Source organism: Malus domestica, chromosome 06 (genome assembly GCF_042453785.1).
Source record: "Malus domestica chromosome 06, GDT2T_hap1".
Lineage (NCBI taxonomy): Eukaryota > Viridiplantae > Streptophyta > Magnoliopsida > Rosales > Rosaceae > Malus > Malus domestica.
This window is the reverse complement of record NC_091666.1, coordinates 8321095-8337751: the sequence shown is the minus strand read 5'-3', so window position 1 is coordinate 8337751 and position 16657 is coordinate 8321095. Positions and strand designations below refer to the sequence as shown.

Sequence of the window (16657 nt, the reverse complement as noted above, 5' to 3'; positions counted from 1 at the left end):
GATTCGAAGAACAAGAACAAAATAATTTTTTTTTTTAAGTATAACAATAATATTTTACACTAAGAGGACGGGGAGTTCGGAAAAGCCACACAATGGGCAACCTAATTTGGTATCGAATTCGCTATCTACGAGATTTGAACCTAAGTCCTCTCACTTACAAATGAAGAGAAATACTACAAAACCGTAGTACTAAGTTGGAAGAACAAAAGAATTTTAGAAGGAGTGTGGAGGTGCTAATCGTTGCATCACATCACATATATTTTCATATTTCATCAACACTGGATGCCTCCATACAAGCTTATCCTAATTGTCCTTCACCACACAAGTTCCAACTACTTAAGGGCAATATAAGCCCTTTGATTTAAAACAGTAATCTGGTGCATACATTTGTCCTATGAGACCACCGAACCACAACACAACACAACAAAACAAAAACTGGCCATGAGCTAGTAAAAGGGAAGACTTAGCCTCACAATGAGCTAGTAAAAGGGCAATATAAGCCCTTTGATTTAAAACAGTATTTTGTTTAATATTTCATCAACACTGAATGTAGGATTTCTTCCTTCTCAAGTCTTTGATTAAAACCAAAATCTTTTTTTTTTTTTTAACAAAACGATGTTATCTACACTAAAAGGGAAGACTTAGCCTCACAATGAGCTAGTAATAATATGGTTCAAATTCACATTTGATAAGAATTGAGCCTATAACCTCTCACTTACAAGTGTAGAGGAATTCCATTAGACCGTAAAACCAATGTCTATTTAAATCCAACACAAACTTGGATGTTTATGTACGCATGTGCATCTACCAAGCTAGATTACTGGGAGCGGGAGTGATCTAGTTGTTTCATTCTGTTTTTTTGTCAATTGTTTGAAATCTTTACAAGATTCATTTATTTAATTGAGCGAGATGATTTAACACTACATAATATTGTATGTGTATTGATGAACTAAAAACTTAAAAGACTACCGTACTATGAAATCCCATATCAAATACTTAACATAAGTAAGCACATTACACACCAATATATTATTCAGTCTGATTGAGTCTGGCCTTGATTTTGTTGGAAGAGGTCCTGAGCTTATCTATTCATGGATGACAATTGTCGATTAATTGAAAGAAAAGGTAAGAACATATGACATTTTTAGGGGCCCCAGTAATATCATCTGCAACTTAATAGGTTTATAAGGTTGTCACAACTTTTTATACTAGAAGTGCTTTTACAAATACATTTTACTAAACACCTAATTGTGTTCATCGCTCAATTCCCCCATATATGTTCGTCATAATCCCAAGCACAAAATGTGAAAATTGAGGCTAAAAATGAAATGATCACAATATTCACTTAAAACATTATTTGTATAAAATTCAATATGGAGAAATACAAAATTGCATTAAACCTTTATAGGAGGATAAACTTACCCTTTTAATATACACATTAGTTATAAAGAAATAAATATCTTTATATCTTAGAAATGACACATTATTTTCGTCAATAACTTGACAAAAATGCGAGTATTTAAATTGACAATAGTACTAGAATAATGTGAGAGTGGTCACTTGGGGTTGATAATCTGGGCGATGACTGTGACGAATTTATCCCAGTGAATATTCCCATCCTCACTGCCCAGCTAATGCAGAAATTGTCTGGGCCATGAGTTCGACGAATTTATCCCAGTGAATATTCCCATCCTCACTGCCCAGCTGCTGCACAAATTGATCCAACTCCTCCTCGGTGGGATCTTGCCCTAACGATCTCAACACATCGGCCAGCTGATCCCTAGTGATTATGCCTGAAAAACCAAAAAAAAAAAAAAAAAATGGCAAATTATGAAACAGTAAGATGAATCAATATCTTGTGCTTACTTGAATCAGATTCAAACCTCAACATAGTAGAATAAAATAGAAGACATTAACATAATCATGCACGAAGCCACCTTGGGTTCAGACCCCACTCATTTTTTTGGATGGGAAAAATGCACATAATGCATAATCTCATGTTATAGAGCAGTTTCAGCAATAAAAGTTTTGAAAAAATTGATTCAAAAATTGGTTGGGAGATAAATGGATGAGTAATAACAGATTATTTTTATAAAGAGATATTTGATGGTATTGGTAATTAAGAAAATGCACACGTTGAGTGACATTGTAATATATTGTATACAAAAAACCTTATCGGTTAGTACATAAGTATTTTGTTTAATAAATTCTTGAGCTTTTCAATTTTTCACTTTATTGTTTGAGGATGACCCCATCCATATAGATATCTGGCTTCGTCCCTGAACATAATAGTTCGGGGCTAAGTTCAGCCCCTCCATGACTGGAGATTTATCATCTGTCACCTATACCATTATTTACGGTAAACAACATTAACATAATAAGGTAAGAATGTGTGGGATTGCTAATCATCTTTTACCTTGGTGTTGGCTAAGCCAATGTGTACTCAACTGAAAAATTAGATCGGAAGATAAGTTCAGCCCAGTCAAGTTTGAAATTTTGCCTTCGTCCCTGGCAGTACGTACTTGACATGATACACACACACACACACACATCATATACATGAATATATGGAAAGAGGGATCTAACCAGTGCCATCCGGGTCGAAGGCATTGAATTTAGTCTTGAGCATGTTCAGTTGATCATCTGTCAATTGATCTGCCATTGTTTCTCCTTTTTTCAAATTAGATGCACTGTTTTTCTTTTACTCTATGGAAGCTCTGAACGAAATGGAGCTATTTAAAGTGCATGCAGTTGGTTCTTTTGGTGGATAGCAGGAAATCTCGTTGCTCTGCTGCTTTTTACTGCACTTATTTGTTTTAATTTCTCCAATGACTACTGAAAATGCAACACTTGGAATTTGACTCGGGTTTTCTGGCTGAAGATAATAAGAGCACATCCTTTGTATATATAAAGTTAGAAGACAAAAAAAGGAAACATTTGTTGTAGCTTATTTTAATCTCACAAGGGAGAGAGGGGCGCACGGAAGAGAGAGAGAGAGAGTAAGGAGAGAGATGTGTTTGTAGGATTGTGTAGAGGATGTGTTATTCCCCCTACGCAGTTGCTTTATTTATAGTAATAAGGGAGGGAAGATTCATTGTCCTCCAAGGGATACAAGTCCTAACAGGGAAGAATAACTAATATCAAATCTAATCTAGGATTAACATAATCACCCGTAAATACAATGTTTATAACACTCCCCCTTGAGTGTATAAATACTCAAGTAGATTCGGCATCAAATAGAGTTAAAAAAGTTGACTCATCGACACTAATTTTGGGAGCACACTAGTCTCAATGTAAAGTAAGAACTTGCAAATGGAACTAAGTCTCACAAAAAATTCAATAGCTATGGTAAAACCTGGGTAAGGACAAAACCCCTAGTCTAATGAAACATGCGTGAGAAATGCAAAATCAAATGACACGTTTACGGGACATCATTAGGGATATGGTCAACCCAAGATGAGTGTCTCGCCAAAACCTTGTTAGGTAGCAAAAATCCAAAGGAAAAAATGCTCCTAATCGTAGGGAAAAAGAGTACATTAAGATCAAGCAGGTACACTTCAGGATACTCCCCCTGAGTTTCACATAATTCCAAAGAGAACTAACAATGTTACAACTCAGAAAGTTAACACATAACTATTCCTTGAACAAGCTTTTGAAACATCGCCTTCAGTAGTGATTTGGTGAAGAGATCGGTCAGATTATCTTGTGAACGGATTGTGTGACTTTAATCTTTTGATGTTCTTATTGTTGATGTGAGAAGAAGAACTTCAGCGCAATGTGCTTGGTGTTGTCTCCTTTGATGTAACCTTTCTTGAGCTGTTTGATACATGCTACGTTATCTTCATAGATCGTCGTCGAGACATGAACAACGGGGTAAAGATTGCAGGAACTTCAAATATGGCCCACAACTGCTCTTAGCCAGAAGCATTCCCACGTTGCTTCATGTAAGGTAAGAATTTCAGCATGGTTAGACAAAGTGGCAACTAACATCTGTTTAGTTGACCTTCAAGATATTGTGGTGCCTCCAACGGTAAAGATGAAGCCAGCTTGAGAGTACGCCTTATGCCGATCAAATAAGTATCATGCATCGGCATAACGAACAAGACGAGAATTGACTTGTGGTAAAAGGGTGTGGCCTCACTCAAGGATCCATAGGGATAAAACAGGCCCAGATTCGTAGTACCCTTATGGTAACATAAGATGTCTTTAACACCAACCTAGTGTTTGTGCATAGGTGCATTTATGTATCATGTCAAAACATTAACAGCGAAGGAGATGTCGGGTTTAGTGCATTGAGCTAAGTACAATAAAGCACCTACCACACTTAGATAAGGAACTTCGGGTTCCAAAATCTCTTCATCATCCTCATTCAAACATAAGGGATCTCGTTTTTGCATCTAGCGATTAAACGACCAAAGGAGTACTCGAAGGCTTCACTTTATCCTCGTTAAAGCGGCACAACACCTTTTGGGTGTAGTTTGATTGATGTACTAAGATTCCATCTAAACGGTGCTTTATCTCGAGACCGAGACATTATTGAGTCTTTCCTAGATCTTTCATCTCAAATTCTCACTTAAAGTGTGCGACAGTTCTCTCGAGCTCTTTAGGAGTTCCGACGAGGTTCATGTCGTAAACATAAACCGCATGACTCACAATACCAGAATATGACTTCTTAATGAACACGCAAGGGTATAGTTCATTGTTCATATATCCTTGATAGTCAAATACTCACTCAGACGGTTATACCACATTCTTTCGAATTGCTTCAAACCATAGAGTGAACACCTCAGCCAAATTGAAAGTGTGTTTTAGGGTTTTGAAATATTTGATCCAGTCAATGTAAGTCCTTTGGGAACTTTCATATAAATTTTTGTACCAAGATCCCCATTGAGATACATCCATCAGCTACATACTCATTTTTTCTGAAACTACCAAACTAATAAGGTAGCAAAAAGTAATCACATCCATAAGGGGTGAATAAGTTTTGTCAATCAATCTTGAGGAATTGTGAGAAGCCATGCGCAACAAGAAGAGCTTTGAAATGAACAATTTCATTCTTCTCATTACGTTTCTGAACGAAAATCCACTTGTAGCTAACGGGCTTCACATGTTGAGGAGTAGGAATTACAGGCCCAAACACCTTACGTTTCGCATTACAAATTGAGTTCGACTTGGATTGCTAGTTTCCAATTTGACGAATTAGTTCTACATCAACATTCATTAACAGAACGGGGTTAAATGTCATCATTAAACTTGATCTTAGTAGCTTCACATGATTATCTCATTTCTACACCAAACATCATCCAAGCTAGTATAATGGACTGAAATCTCACGATTCTCGGGAGGTGGATTCGTCTCTTCAAGTACGCTTTCATAATCTGTAATTTTCTCATGAGTTGGATAGAATGAGTAGGCGACAGTCGAATTCACGGTAGGCTCAACACGGCCCTGTGTCGTGGGTTTCCTTTTCTGAGGGTATTAATCCTTTGAACCAAGTGGTCTGCCAAGCTTTTGTGTAGGGCAGAAGATGGCTAGCCGCTAATGTATGTGGATCAGTCAAATTTGTGTCCTGGGCCTCCATGAGGGAAGTCCGTCATACATTTGGTACATCCATCTTTGTAGGCACATTCGTAGCTGGAATATGTGATCTTTTCACTCGCACTAAATCCGTGAAAACATCTGGCATGCTCTTAGTTATACTCTGGAGATGTAATATGCCATGCACTTCAGTTTCAGACTGAGCAATGCAGGGAACTAATTGAGACAAAGTGAGAGTCATACACGATAATTAGCGTCATTCTTCAAGAACGGTGACATTCTTATCTCATTCTAACGACGGGAAGACGGTCTCATAAAAGTGACAATCCGCGAAACGAGCTGTAAATAGATCGTCTCTCAAAGGTTCTAAGTAATGTATAATGGAAGGAGAATCATATCCAACATAGATTCTCATCCTTCGCTGAAGCCCTATTTTTGTATGTAAGGGTGGTGAAATAGGCACATACACCACACAACTAAAAATGCGCAAATTCGATATGTTTGGTTCGTATCCAGTAGCCAACTAAATAGTATTAAATGGTTGGGTTGCAACATGCCTCAGGTGGATCAACATGGCTACGTGAAATATTGCATGACCCCAAGCTGCAATCGGGAGCTTGGTACATATGACCAACGATCGACTGATCATTTATAAGCACTTAATGAATGCCTCTGATAGGCCATTCTAGGTGTGAACAAGGGATACAGGATGTTCAACATCAACCCCAACCGACATCCAATCATAAAAAAAATTTAGATGTGAATTCTCCAACATTATCCATTCGAATAGATTTAATCGAATAATCAGGGTGGTGAACCCTGAGCTTAATAACTTGAGGCAACATTTTGGAGAATGCAGCGTTCTTTGTGGACAACAAGCACACGTGTGACCAACACGTGGAAGCATTAACCAATATCATAAAATATCTAAATGGTCCGCAGGGTGAATCAGTCCACAAATGTCCCCCTGAATCCTTTCTACAAAAGTAGGAAGATTCGAATGAATCTTGTCATAAGAAAACTTAATAATAAGCTTTCCCATAGAGTAGGTTTAGCATGCGATTCCATGAATTGAACCTAAACTTCAGGTTAGTGGATGCATGTGTGATGATTTGAGGAGACGGGGCATCGTTGTTCGTCCAAGTGTCCCAGACGATCATGCCAAAGTGTAATTTCATGTGGGGTCCTTGAGGTAAGGCCGGCCACATAGTGGCTCTCTATAAGGTGTATGGTTGTAATATACAGACCACTCGGGATATGCACCATCTTTTCTAGAATATGCTTTTGGATATATTGGTAGGAAGTGATGCACAAAAATTCAACTCCATTTTCTACATAGGTTTCAGCATGGTAATTATTATTTCTAATGTCCTTAAAACTCAACAATGTTCTTCTGGAACATGGAGAATAGAGTGCCTTATCAATGGTCAATATTATACCATTAGACAACATTGTATGTGCCTTACTGTACCCTTTGATTAGGTTGGATGGGCCTGAGAGGTTTGTTAGAGGTGCATTCTTAGTTACAAAGTTAGTGAAATAGATACGTTCACGTAAAATGGTGAGCATGTTGAGTATGATTGCACTATCTGACAGACAACTAACTTTCCCACTATGCATACCTAGAAATAAAAATTAATATGAATCGGTCACAGGCATAAAAGTTCTAAAAACAAATATCCATTCAAAATAATTTAAATATTCAAGAATGGTAACAAAAAAACTTAATATCCAAAAAGAAATCACCAACAAATAATCCAAACCTAAAGAAAAAATTGTTTAAACTTAAACCACAAAACAACGCAAGGTTTGGCCATTAGGTGGAATTTGGCCCCCAAGGTTCTAAAATCAACTAAAAATAGTTCATGTCTAAGATTCTAATCTTCCATAAGGGTAATAGCCTCCAAAAAGTTAGAAACCTCAATTTTGGTACTCTCAGGTTCATCCACTTGCATAAAGTTTGATTCAAACTTCTTACAACAAGAATGATATTTAGCTACAACTTAGCATGACAAATATGGGACCAATGGTCCGATGAACCACAGTGGTAGCACATATCGGCATCCATGGTGTTAGGTACTCTACCCATATTCTTGACGTTCGGGCCTTTGGAAGCGAGGTTAGGGTGCTTCTAGGCTCGTTTTCCTCCTTTATATGGGCCTTGGCTCTGTTGACCTTGATAGGGTGGCGTCTGGACGTTGGTTTGTGATAGAGTGTGCTTCAGGCACAACAGTCGCCCCAATAGGTTAAGCTTGTTGATTTTTCATCAATAGCTGATTCTGCTTTTCAGCGATAAGCAAAACAGAGACCAAATCTGAAAACTTGGTAAACTTTTGAGCCCTCTATTATTGCTGCAGGACAATATTGGTAGCTGAGAATGTCAAATAGGTCTTCTCCAGAAGATTATCTTCAGTCAAGTTCTCGTTACAGAACTTGAGAAGTGTTCGGATTCGACAAACTTCAGAATTATTTTCATTCACAGACTTAAAGTCTTGGAAGCGTAGATGTTGCTATTCTTGTCTTACTTCAGGCAAGAAGACGTCCCTTTAAGATCAAAGTGATCAGTCAAAACGACCCAAAATGCTAGTGGAACTTCTTCAGCAAGGTACTCGAATTGCAGTGCATCATGAATGTGTCTTTAAATGAAGATCATTGCAGTGGCTTTTTCAGCTTCGCCAACCAGGTTGTCCGTCTCATCTTTAATGGCGGGAATCAAATTCTTTGCGGTGAGGTGGAGTCTTACATCTTGGACCCACTTGAGTTTGTTTCTTCCAGAGACCTCTAAAGCGGTGAAGTCGAGAAAAATTCATCCATTCACATAAGAGTAGGACATTAAGGTTCTAATAGACATTTATTGGTTTAAATTTACTTGAACAAAACTTCGGGTTTTCATGGGTGATGTTTTTAATGAAAACTTCAGGATTTCAAACAAGGTATGTTTCTAGAAACCTCGGGTTTCGAAAGAATTGTGAACTTGAGGTTCATATGTTCCTATAGACAAGCATAAATATATATACATAAATATGCAACAAGAAAATATGCAAATAGATCTTCAGGTCTAGAATTATAATTCAATTAATTATTTGGACTTCGGGCCAAAATTAAAGTGTGGTTGATGTGCGAAGCAGGCCAGAGGGTACAAGGCCCACTAAGGCTTGGGTCTAGAAACCTTAATTTTGGACGGAAAACTAAGTTTCGACGTCAAGGGGGAGGGGTCTGAGAAGCCGTGAGGATTTGAAGAATCCTTCAAAAATTCAACGATGTTCATCAGATTATTTGAGAAACCCATTGTTACCGACTATGGTTGGGTCCAAAAAGCATGACTATAGGTCATGATTTCGCATGGAAGATGGCAGGGAGGCCGTGGTTGATTGTAGGGAGTAGTGGGTTGTGGGTTCGATGACAAAAATGGCATCGTCTTCTCCGATGGAGCATGGGGGGTTTTGCTTCAGCTTATCGCAGTTTAAAAGGCTCGCATAAGCTTAGGTTGGGGTTCGACAAACCCTAGATTTTTTTTCAAATTTTTCTTGATTTCCATATTATAATTCAATATAATTTCATGTATATTAAATACATAATTCAATAATTCAACAATTATAGATATATACACAATTTGTGTAGAATCTAAAATTCGAAAAAACCTAAAGTTGGGTCTTGCATTATGGTGAATGTTCATGCTATCAGGGCTGCAAAAATATCCATAATTGATGAACGGGTTTGGGTTCAAAGAACTTGATTATGTGATGATATTGATGAACTGGTTTGATGCAGAAAACTTCCACGTCAAATTCCTAAGCGCAGCGGTAGGAGCGTATTGATAACGTGTTGTGGCTTATTTTAATCTGACAAGGGAGAGAAAGGGCACGACTGAGAGAGAGAAAATAAGGAGAGGTATGTGTTTGTAGGATGATGTTTTATTCCCCCTACGCAATGCCTTTATTTATAGTAATAAGGGAGGGAAGAATCATTCTCCTCCAAGGAATACAAGTCCTAATAAGGAAGAATAACTAGTATCAAATCTAATATATGATTTACACAATCATACTTAAATACAAAGTTTATAACAACTGGCCTTTTTTTTTCTCCCTTTCTCTTTTGGATTAAAGCTATATTACTATCATGGCTTGAAAAGCTTTGAATTAAAATTTTCCTAGCCTATTTAGGACTTTGTTTGTTTTTAGGATAGGAAACTGGCCTACAACAAACTAGTATAAAATAACCCTTTGTATTCTCAATAAACCCACCGTTAATTGCCTTGAGAGTACTTCACTTTGCACGTCTTCTATTGGTCTTGTATTTGTTTGCTCCGTAGTGGTGTACGTGTAAACATTAAAACCACAATGAGAACTTTTCCAAGAGACTGCACCTCCATTGCATGATAAAACCCCATGCAAACTTTCTATCATCCACATCTCTTGTCAAATCCGAGTCAGTGTATCCCACAAGTTCCAAAGAATCACTATTTCATAAACCAACATATAATCCTTGGTTCTCAACAGCTATCTCAAACCCTTTTTAGCAGCTACCCAATGTGCTTCTCCTGTATTTGATTGAAACCTACCTAGTATGCCTACAATAATGGCAATATCTAGTCTTGTACAAATAGTTGCATACTTAAGACTTCCAACCAGGGAAGCATAACATTTAGACTTCATCTTCTTCACTTCTAAATCAGTCTTTGGGCACTGATCTCTTGAAAACTTATCTCCCTTGTTAATTGGTACTTGAACATTGTTACAACATTCCATATTGAACCTGAGTAGCACTCCGTTAATATAGCCTTTCTGAGATAAGCCAAGAAGTCTCATTTGTCTATCACGAACAATTTCGATTCCCAGCACATTGTAAGCTTCACCAAGGTCCTTCATCTCAAAATTCTCACTCAGCATTCTTTTGGTACTTTGGAGCAATTGTTGACATGAACTAGCAAGAAGAATATCATCAACATAAAGCATCAGAAAAATGAACTTTTATCCAGCAAACTTGATGTATATGCAGTCATCTAATTTGATTTTTACAAAACCTTGTGAAGAAACAATTTGATCGAACTTTAATTAGCATTGCCTTGAAGCCTGTTTTAAGCCATATATGGATTTATTAAGCTTGCATACAATATTTTTTTTCCCTCTTTCAACAAATCTAGTTGGTTGCTTCATATAAATACTCTTCTAAGTCTCCATTGAGAAAAGCTATCTTCACATTCATTTGATGTAGCTCCAAATCAAAATGTATAGCCAAAGACATAACAACCCTCATTGAATCTTTAGAAGAAATCAGTGAGAAAATATCATTGTAATCGATGCCTTCTCTCTGAGTAAACCCTTTGACAACTAGTCTTGCTTTGTATCTATCAATTCCACCAAGAGCATCTCTTTTAGTTTTATACACCCACTTGCAAGCTATAGGCTAAATATGAGACTTAGATTCCACCAATGTCCAAACATTGTTTTTGAACATTGAATCCAATTCAACCTTCATGGTATTTTTCCATAAGAATGATTAAGAACTCTCTATGGCCTGAGTGTATGTAAGTGGGTTATCAACATCACCTATATTAAGTTCAGCTTCTTGTAAACGAGCATAATCACTGACAGCTGTTGTTTTTCAAATTCTAGTTGATTTCTTGGTTCAAATTGAAGTGGCACCTCCATTGGTTCTTGTTAATTCAATTATGTGACAGTATCTACGATTGTAGCAAACTGCTCATTTTCCATAGTGTTGCCAACATCAGAATCCATTTCAGCAGTCAAATCTTCTATGCAAGTGGACATTGGATGATGGAACAACAAGATTGGATTGTAGTCAACTTGTAGAGCATGTTCTTATGTCTAATCAATCTCTTCAAAAACAAAATTTTCCCTACATAAGTTTGAGATATCTTGATCTTGTAAGAACATAGCCTTGTGTGCCTCTTGAATTCGAGTGTGACCTTAAGGAATATAGAATCTATATCCTTTTGACTCCTCAAGGTAACCAATAAAGTAAAAAGATTGTGTTCTTGGATCTAGTTTTCTTTCACTAGGATTGCAAAACCTGACTTCAGCTTTGCAACCCCAAACATGAATATACCCAAAATTAGGTACTTTGCCGTGCCACTAATCAAATGATGTTGAAGAAACAGCTTTGCTTGGAACATTATTCAGTATATAACTTGCAGCTTGGATCTTGTCATCATTCTTCTAACCATGCCAATGAGAGACCTATTCCTACTCTCTGAGACTCCATTCTATTGAGGTGTTCCAGGTGTTGTGTATTGTGTTACTATTCCATTCTTCTCCAAATAGAGTGCAAAAGGCCCTTTTGTTGCCCAGACTCAGTGTACCTGCCAATTTACTCTCTTCCCCATTACTAGAAGAGCTTCCATTGTTCCAAGTTTTCTTCTCCTTCCTGGGTTGCACAAAATTGACTTCCTCAATCTCTTTGCTTTTCTTTTGCTTCTATCGAGTTTCTTCTTGCATACATCATGCAATCAATTCATCAATATCCCAACTCTTATCTTGTGTACTGTAGGATACTTTTAGGTGTTTGTACTTAGAAGGAAGTGCTTGGAGAATCATAAAGACCAATTGCTTCTCACCAATATTCACATCCATGGAATTTAGCTTTTTTGTGGCATCTATCATCTTCATGATCTAATCCCTGATAAATCCAGTACCCACAATCTTGTATGTTGTAAGGAAGGACAGATATTGACTCACTTCAGTCTTCTCTGACTCTTTAAACGTTTTTTCTATTGCTTTCTAGTAGTCCACAATCAATTTAGGCTTCTTGATTCCTTCTCTGATTGTGTTAGTCATGCCATTTTCCAACATAGAGAGTGCAACCTTATTAGCCCTTGTCCATCTCTCATGATCTGAATTCTCAGCCCAGGTGCTTTGATCATTGATAAATGGCTTAGGGTTGTCAATTACTATTCAAACTCATTAAGAGTCAATAACAAATTGATATCCCTCCTCCACTTCTTATAATTGTTCCCACCAGTGAGCATTGGAATGTTGGCTAAATTTAAGGTCTTCATCAATATTGCAGACACTAAAGAACAATGAAATCACAATTTAAACCTTTTAAAGTCCTAATTTCAATTCTTAGTCTATTGCCCATCACCATATCCAAACTAATATCCATACACACAGTCTTAATAACAAATAGTTGATAAGCACATATGGGATGAAAAGTTTCATGATAAGCTGAGTACTAAAAGCTATGTAATCATGAACAATCATTTCTCCCAAAAGAAGATATTTGTTCCCTAAAAAACTGTTCACAGTTCACAAATATTGATAATTTAAGAACAAGCAATAATCTCATAAAAATTTGAACGATTGTCTGCTTACAGGATTAGATAACTTTCATTATTCCAAGTTTTATTCAAAATTAAGTATGATATCACTTATATTGATCTATTATTACTGATAGAATTAAGAATCATTACATAAATCAAGCAATAAGTAAACAAGAACTTCATGTTTCCAATCTAGCTTTTAGATCACATACCTTTTAATTGATGTGTATCGACACCTGGCAGCAAAAGAAATTTGGATAGATATCGAATATTCAACAAGTTGAGTAGTTTTCGAAAAACCCTCGGATTGCCCAAAACACTAAACCGAAGAAGAGGAAAAAGTTTTCCCCAACCGACAAAATCCCAAAGCATAACAAATTTTGAGTTCCAACGATCAAAATTTTAAATAATCCTTTTATATTAAAACGCATCATTTTGGTAAAAATCCTATTGTCCAAGTTTTATTGAAAATTAAGTATGATATCACTTATATTGATCTATTATTACTGATAGAATTAAGAATCATTACATAAATCAAGCAATAAATAAACAAGAACTTCATGTTTCCAATGTAGGTTTCAGATCACATACCTTTTAATTGATGTGTATCGACACCTGGCAGCCAAAGAAATTTTGATAGATATTGAATATTCAACAAGTCGAGTAGTTTTCGAAAAACCCTCGGATTGCCCAAAACACTAAACCGAAGAAGAGGAAAAAGTTTTCCCCAACCCACAAAATCCCAAAGCATAACAAATTTTGAGTTCCAACGATCAAAATTTTAAATAATCCTTTTATATTAAAATGCATCATTTTGGTAAAAATCCTATTGTCCAAGTTTTATTCAAAATTAAGTATGATATCACTTATATTGATCTATTATTACTGATAGAATTAAGAATCATTACATAAATCAAGCAATAAATAAACAAGAACTTCATGTTTCCAATGTAGGTTTCAGATAACATACCTTTTAATTGATGTGTATCGACACCTGGCAGCCAAAGAAATTTTGATAGATATTGAATATTCAACAAGTCGAGTAGTTTTCGAAAAACCCTCAGATTGCCCAAAACACAAAACCGAAGAAGAGGAAAAAGTTTTCCCCAACCCAGAAAATCCCAAAGTATAACAAATTTCGAGTTCCAACTATCAAAATTTTAAATAATCCTTTTATATTAAAACACAACATTTCGCTAAAACCCCTATTGTCCAGATAAAAAACCTAGAACCAGTTTCGAAACCTCATGACTGAAGGATTTTATTTTATTTTGTATGTTTGATTCTTCTGATTTTTGTAGATTGAATTTAAGAACTTAAACTTATGGCTCTAATGCCACATATAAACATTAAAACCACAATCTAGATTCAGTTACAAGAATCACAACCTAGCAAAAACTCAAAATCTTGATTCATATAAAGATTGTAGTGCACTAACCTGAAGAACTCCCACCCGAAGAAGCCATTTATGCTGAAAACTAAATTTGTGCACTGTGATCATTCTCCTCTCTGTTAGATTGTCTTTTTCTCAAACTAAGAATCGGGCTTAGTTTCAATGAGAGCCCCCTTCCCTAGTTGAAGCTATTCCGAAGAGATTCCTTTAGCCCCACTTCATGAGTCCAAATGATCAAATCTACAAAGCCCCATCGACATATTTCTTGAGGTTTGAAGAAGAGAATGTATGCTCATGATATTGTGGACGACTTCTACTTAAATTTACTAGACTTTAGCAGCAGCAACATAGTTGCAATTGCTCTTGTAAATGTTGTGTACCTATCCAATTCTTCAAATAGATCCGTCAAACAGTTTGACTGATGAGTTGATATTATACTTGATATTTTATTCTATTCTTAGTCATAATTTATTGGTTATTTTGGTTGAATTTTGATACTTGTTCTATTGTTCCATTACATGACATGTGAATCCATTTTGAGCATAAAGTGATCAAACGAAAGAATTTTGGAGTAATTCTAGTTGGAGTAGGTTCATGAGTCTTTCAAAATGATTTTATCAATTTCAAGAATTTAATTCCAAGCCGTTTGACCATGACAATAAAATAAAGGCCCAGCGCGCAATTTTCCCAGATTGACGTTTTTGGATATTTTGGGTATTTGGAGGTCAAAATGGTATTTTTTGAAAAAGGTTCCTTCCGAGGATATTTTGGAGATGTCTTACGATTTCAAAAGAGACATTTTGGGACTAAATCGAAGTTGATTTGGTCGGTCAAAAGTTTGAGTTTCTATACAGTTCGAATATCAATTTAAATAGGAAATCTTTTATTTTCTAGTTTATTATTTTATTATGTTTTCTAGTTTTATTCTAAGACCTTTTCTAAGTAGGATTTTATTATGTAGTAGTATAAATAAGGCTATTTAACCATTAGGGTTCTCTATGCACTAATTTGGAGAATCCAGCTTAGAGAGCTTTAATGATTCAAATTTATTTTGACAAGGTGCTTCTTATCCATGTTCTTAATAATATTTTGTTTTATGATTGTTCGTAACTAAATTCTTGGCTGGGCCGAGGCCAAGAGGCTTAGTAAGAATGTCGCATCCCAGCCCGGGCCCTCACCACATCCCAAGCTCAACTCCACCGTAGCACAATATTGTCTGCTTTAGGCCCCGACCACGCCCTCACGGTTTTGTTTCTGGGAACTCACACGAGAACTTCCTAGTGGGTCACCCATCTTGGGATTGCTCTCGTGTGAACTCATTTAACTTCGGAGTTCCTACGGAATCTGAAGCCAGTGAGCTCCCAAAATGCCTCGTGCTAGGAAGAGATGAGCATGTACATATAAGGCATAGACGATCCCCTCGTAAAACCCATATAATTTCCCAGAAAATAATAATACATACGTATTTAGAAATCATGCTTGAGAGTAGTGAAAACCAAGTATATGACATGTCAAGTATCTCAGCAATGAAATAAATAAGCCAGGTGAAATAAATCAATAGAAATTATATGCCAGCCGGAGTCACATAACGTGACCTGTACGGCTGAACCTATAGCTCATCAAATATGCCTTCACACAAGTCGGAACTCCCGATTGTGGTCTGTACGACAAGGCTGGATGTAAATAAGTACGCTCAAGTGCTACGATCACGTGAATGATTGTGCCCTGGCCACGGGCGGGAGCACTAACACCGAGGTGCAGGATAATGAGCTATACATACCTCTACGTATAACGATAACCAATGCAACCACTAACATCATACAGTACACACCTGAAACTTACCTGGCCTTCGCATCGTGATACAATAGTTTGCATATACATACTAATGCGTATAATAAAATGAAATGCAAGCATGACAGGGCATTTAAAAGAATAAGCTCGTTTCAAAATAGTTTTTGGGAAAATGTAAAGCATATATACGTATATATATATAACCAAAAGCCTACTCACCTGGAGTCCGCGCTACAACTTCCTAGCACAAACATCGAGGCGTCACGAACGATCGGACACTAGAACAATTATCAAACCACATCTCAGAATCCTTATTGATAGAACATGTAACTTACATAAAACAGATCCCCCAAGGATGGTTTAGAAAGATTTGTAACCATTGACCAAAATTCAACCGTCGATCAAAGATCGACGGTAGGGTCCACAATCCTAAGTAACTCAATTCGGAAAATCTAAATATCCACATTATGCTTCTAAAACATCTAAATATCCACATTATGCTTCTAAAACATCATACTAAAGTTTCATTACGATCCAACGGTTAGATCTCCGCCAATTGCCAAAACCAAGTGGCGGTCGACGTTTTATTTTATGAACTTACAAATCCAATTCAGGAAGATCTGCACGTCAGATTCCTGATCCGTAAGTTCCTA

The 16657-nt window shown here is 36.6% G+C and overlaps 1 long non-coding RNA gene across 1 annotated transcript; it reads right to left on the bottom strand.

Moving 5' to 3' along the window:
• Nucleotides 1–1374: 1374 nt before the first annotated feature.
• On the bottom strand, nucleotides 1375–2850 carry LOC103409519 (uncharacterized). Its single transcript, XR_011581945.1, has 2 exons — nucleotides 2587–2850; nucleotides 1375–1793 (listed from the first exon to the last, which is right to left on the bottom strand). It is a non-coding gene; the product is annotated as an uncharacterized lncRNA (long non-coding RNA).
• Nucleotides 2851–16657: the final 13807 nt, after the last annotated feature.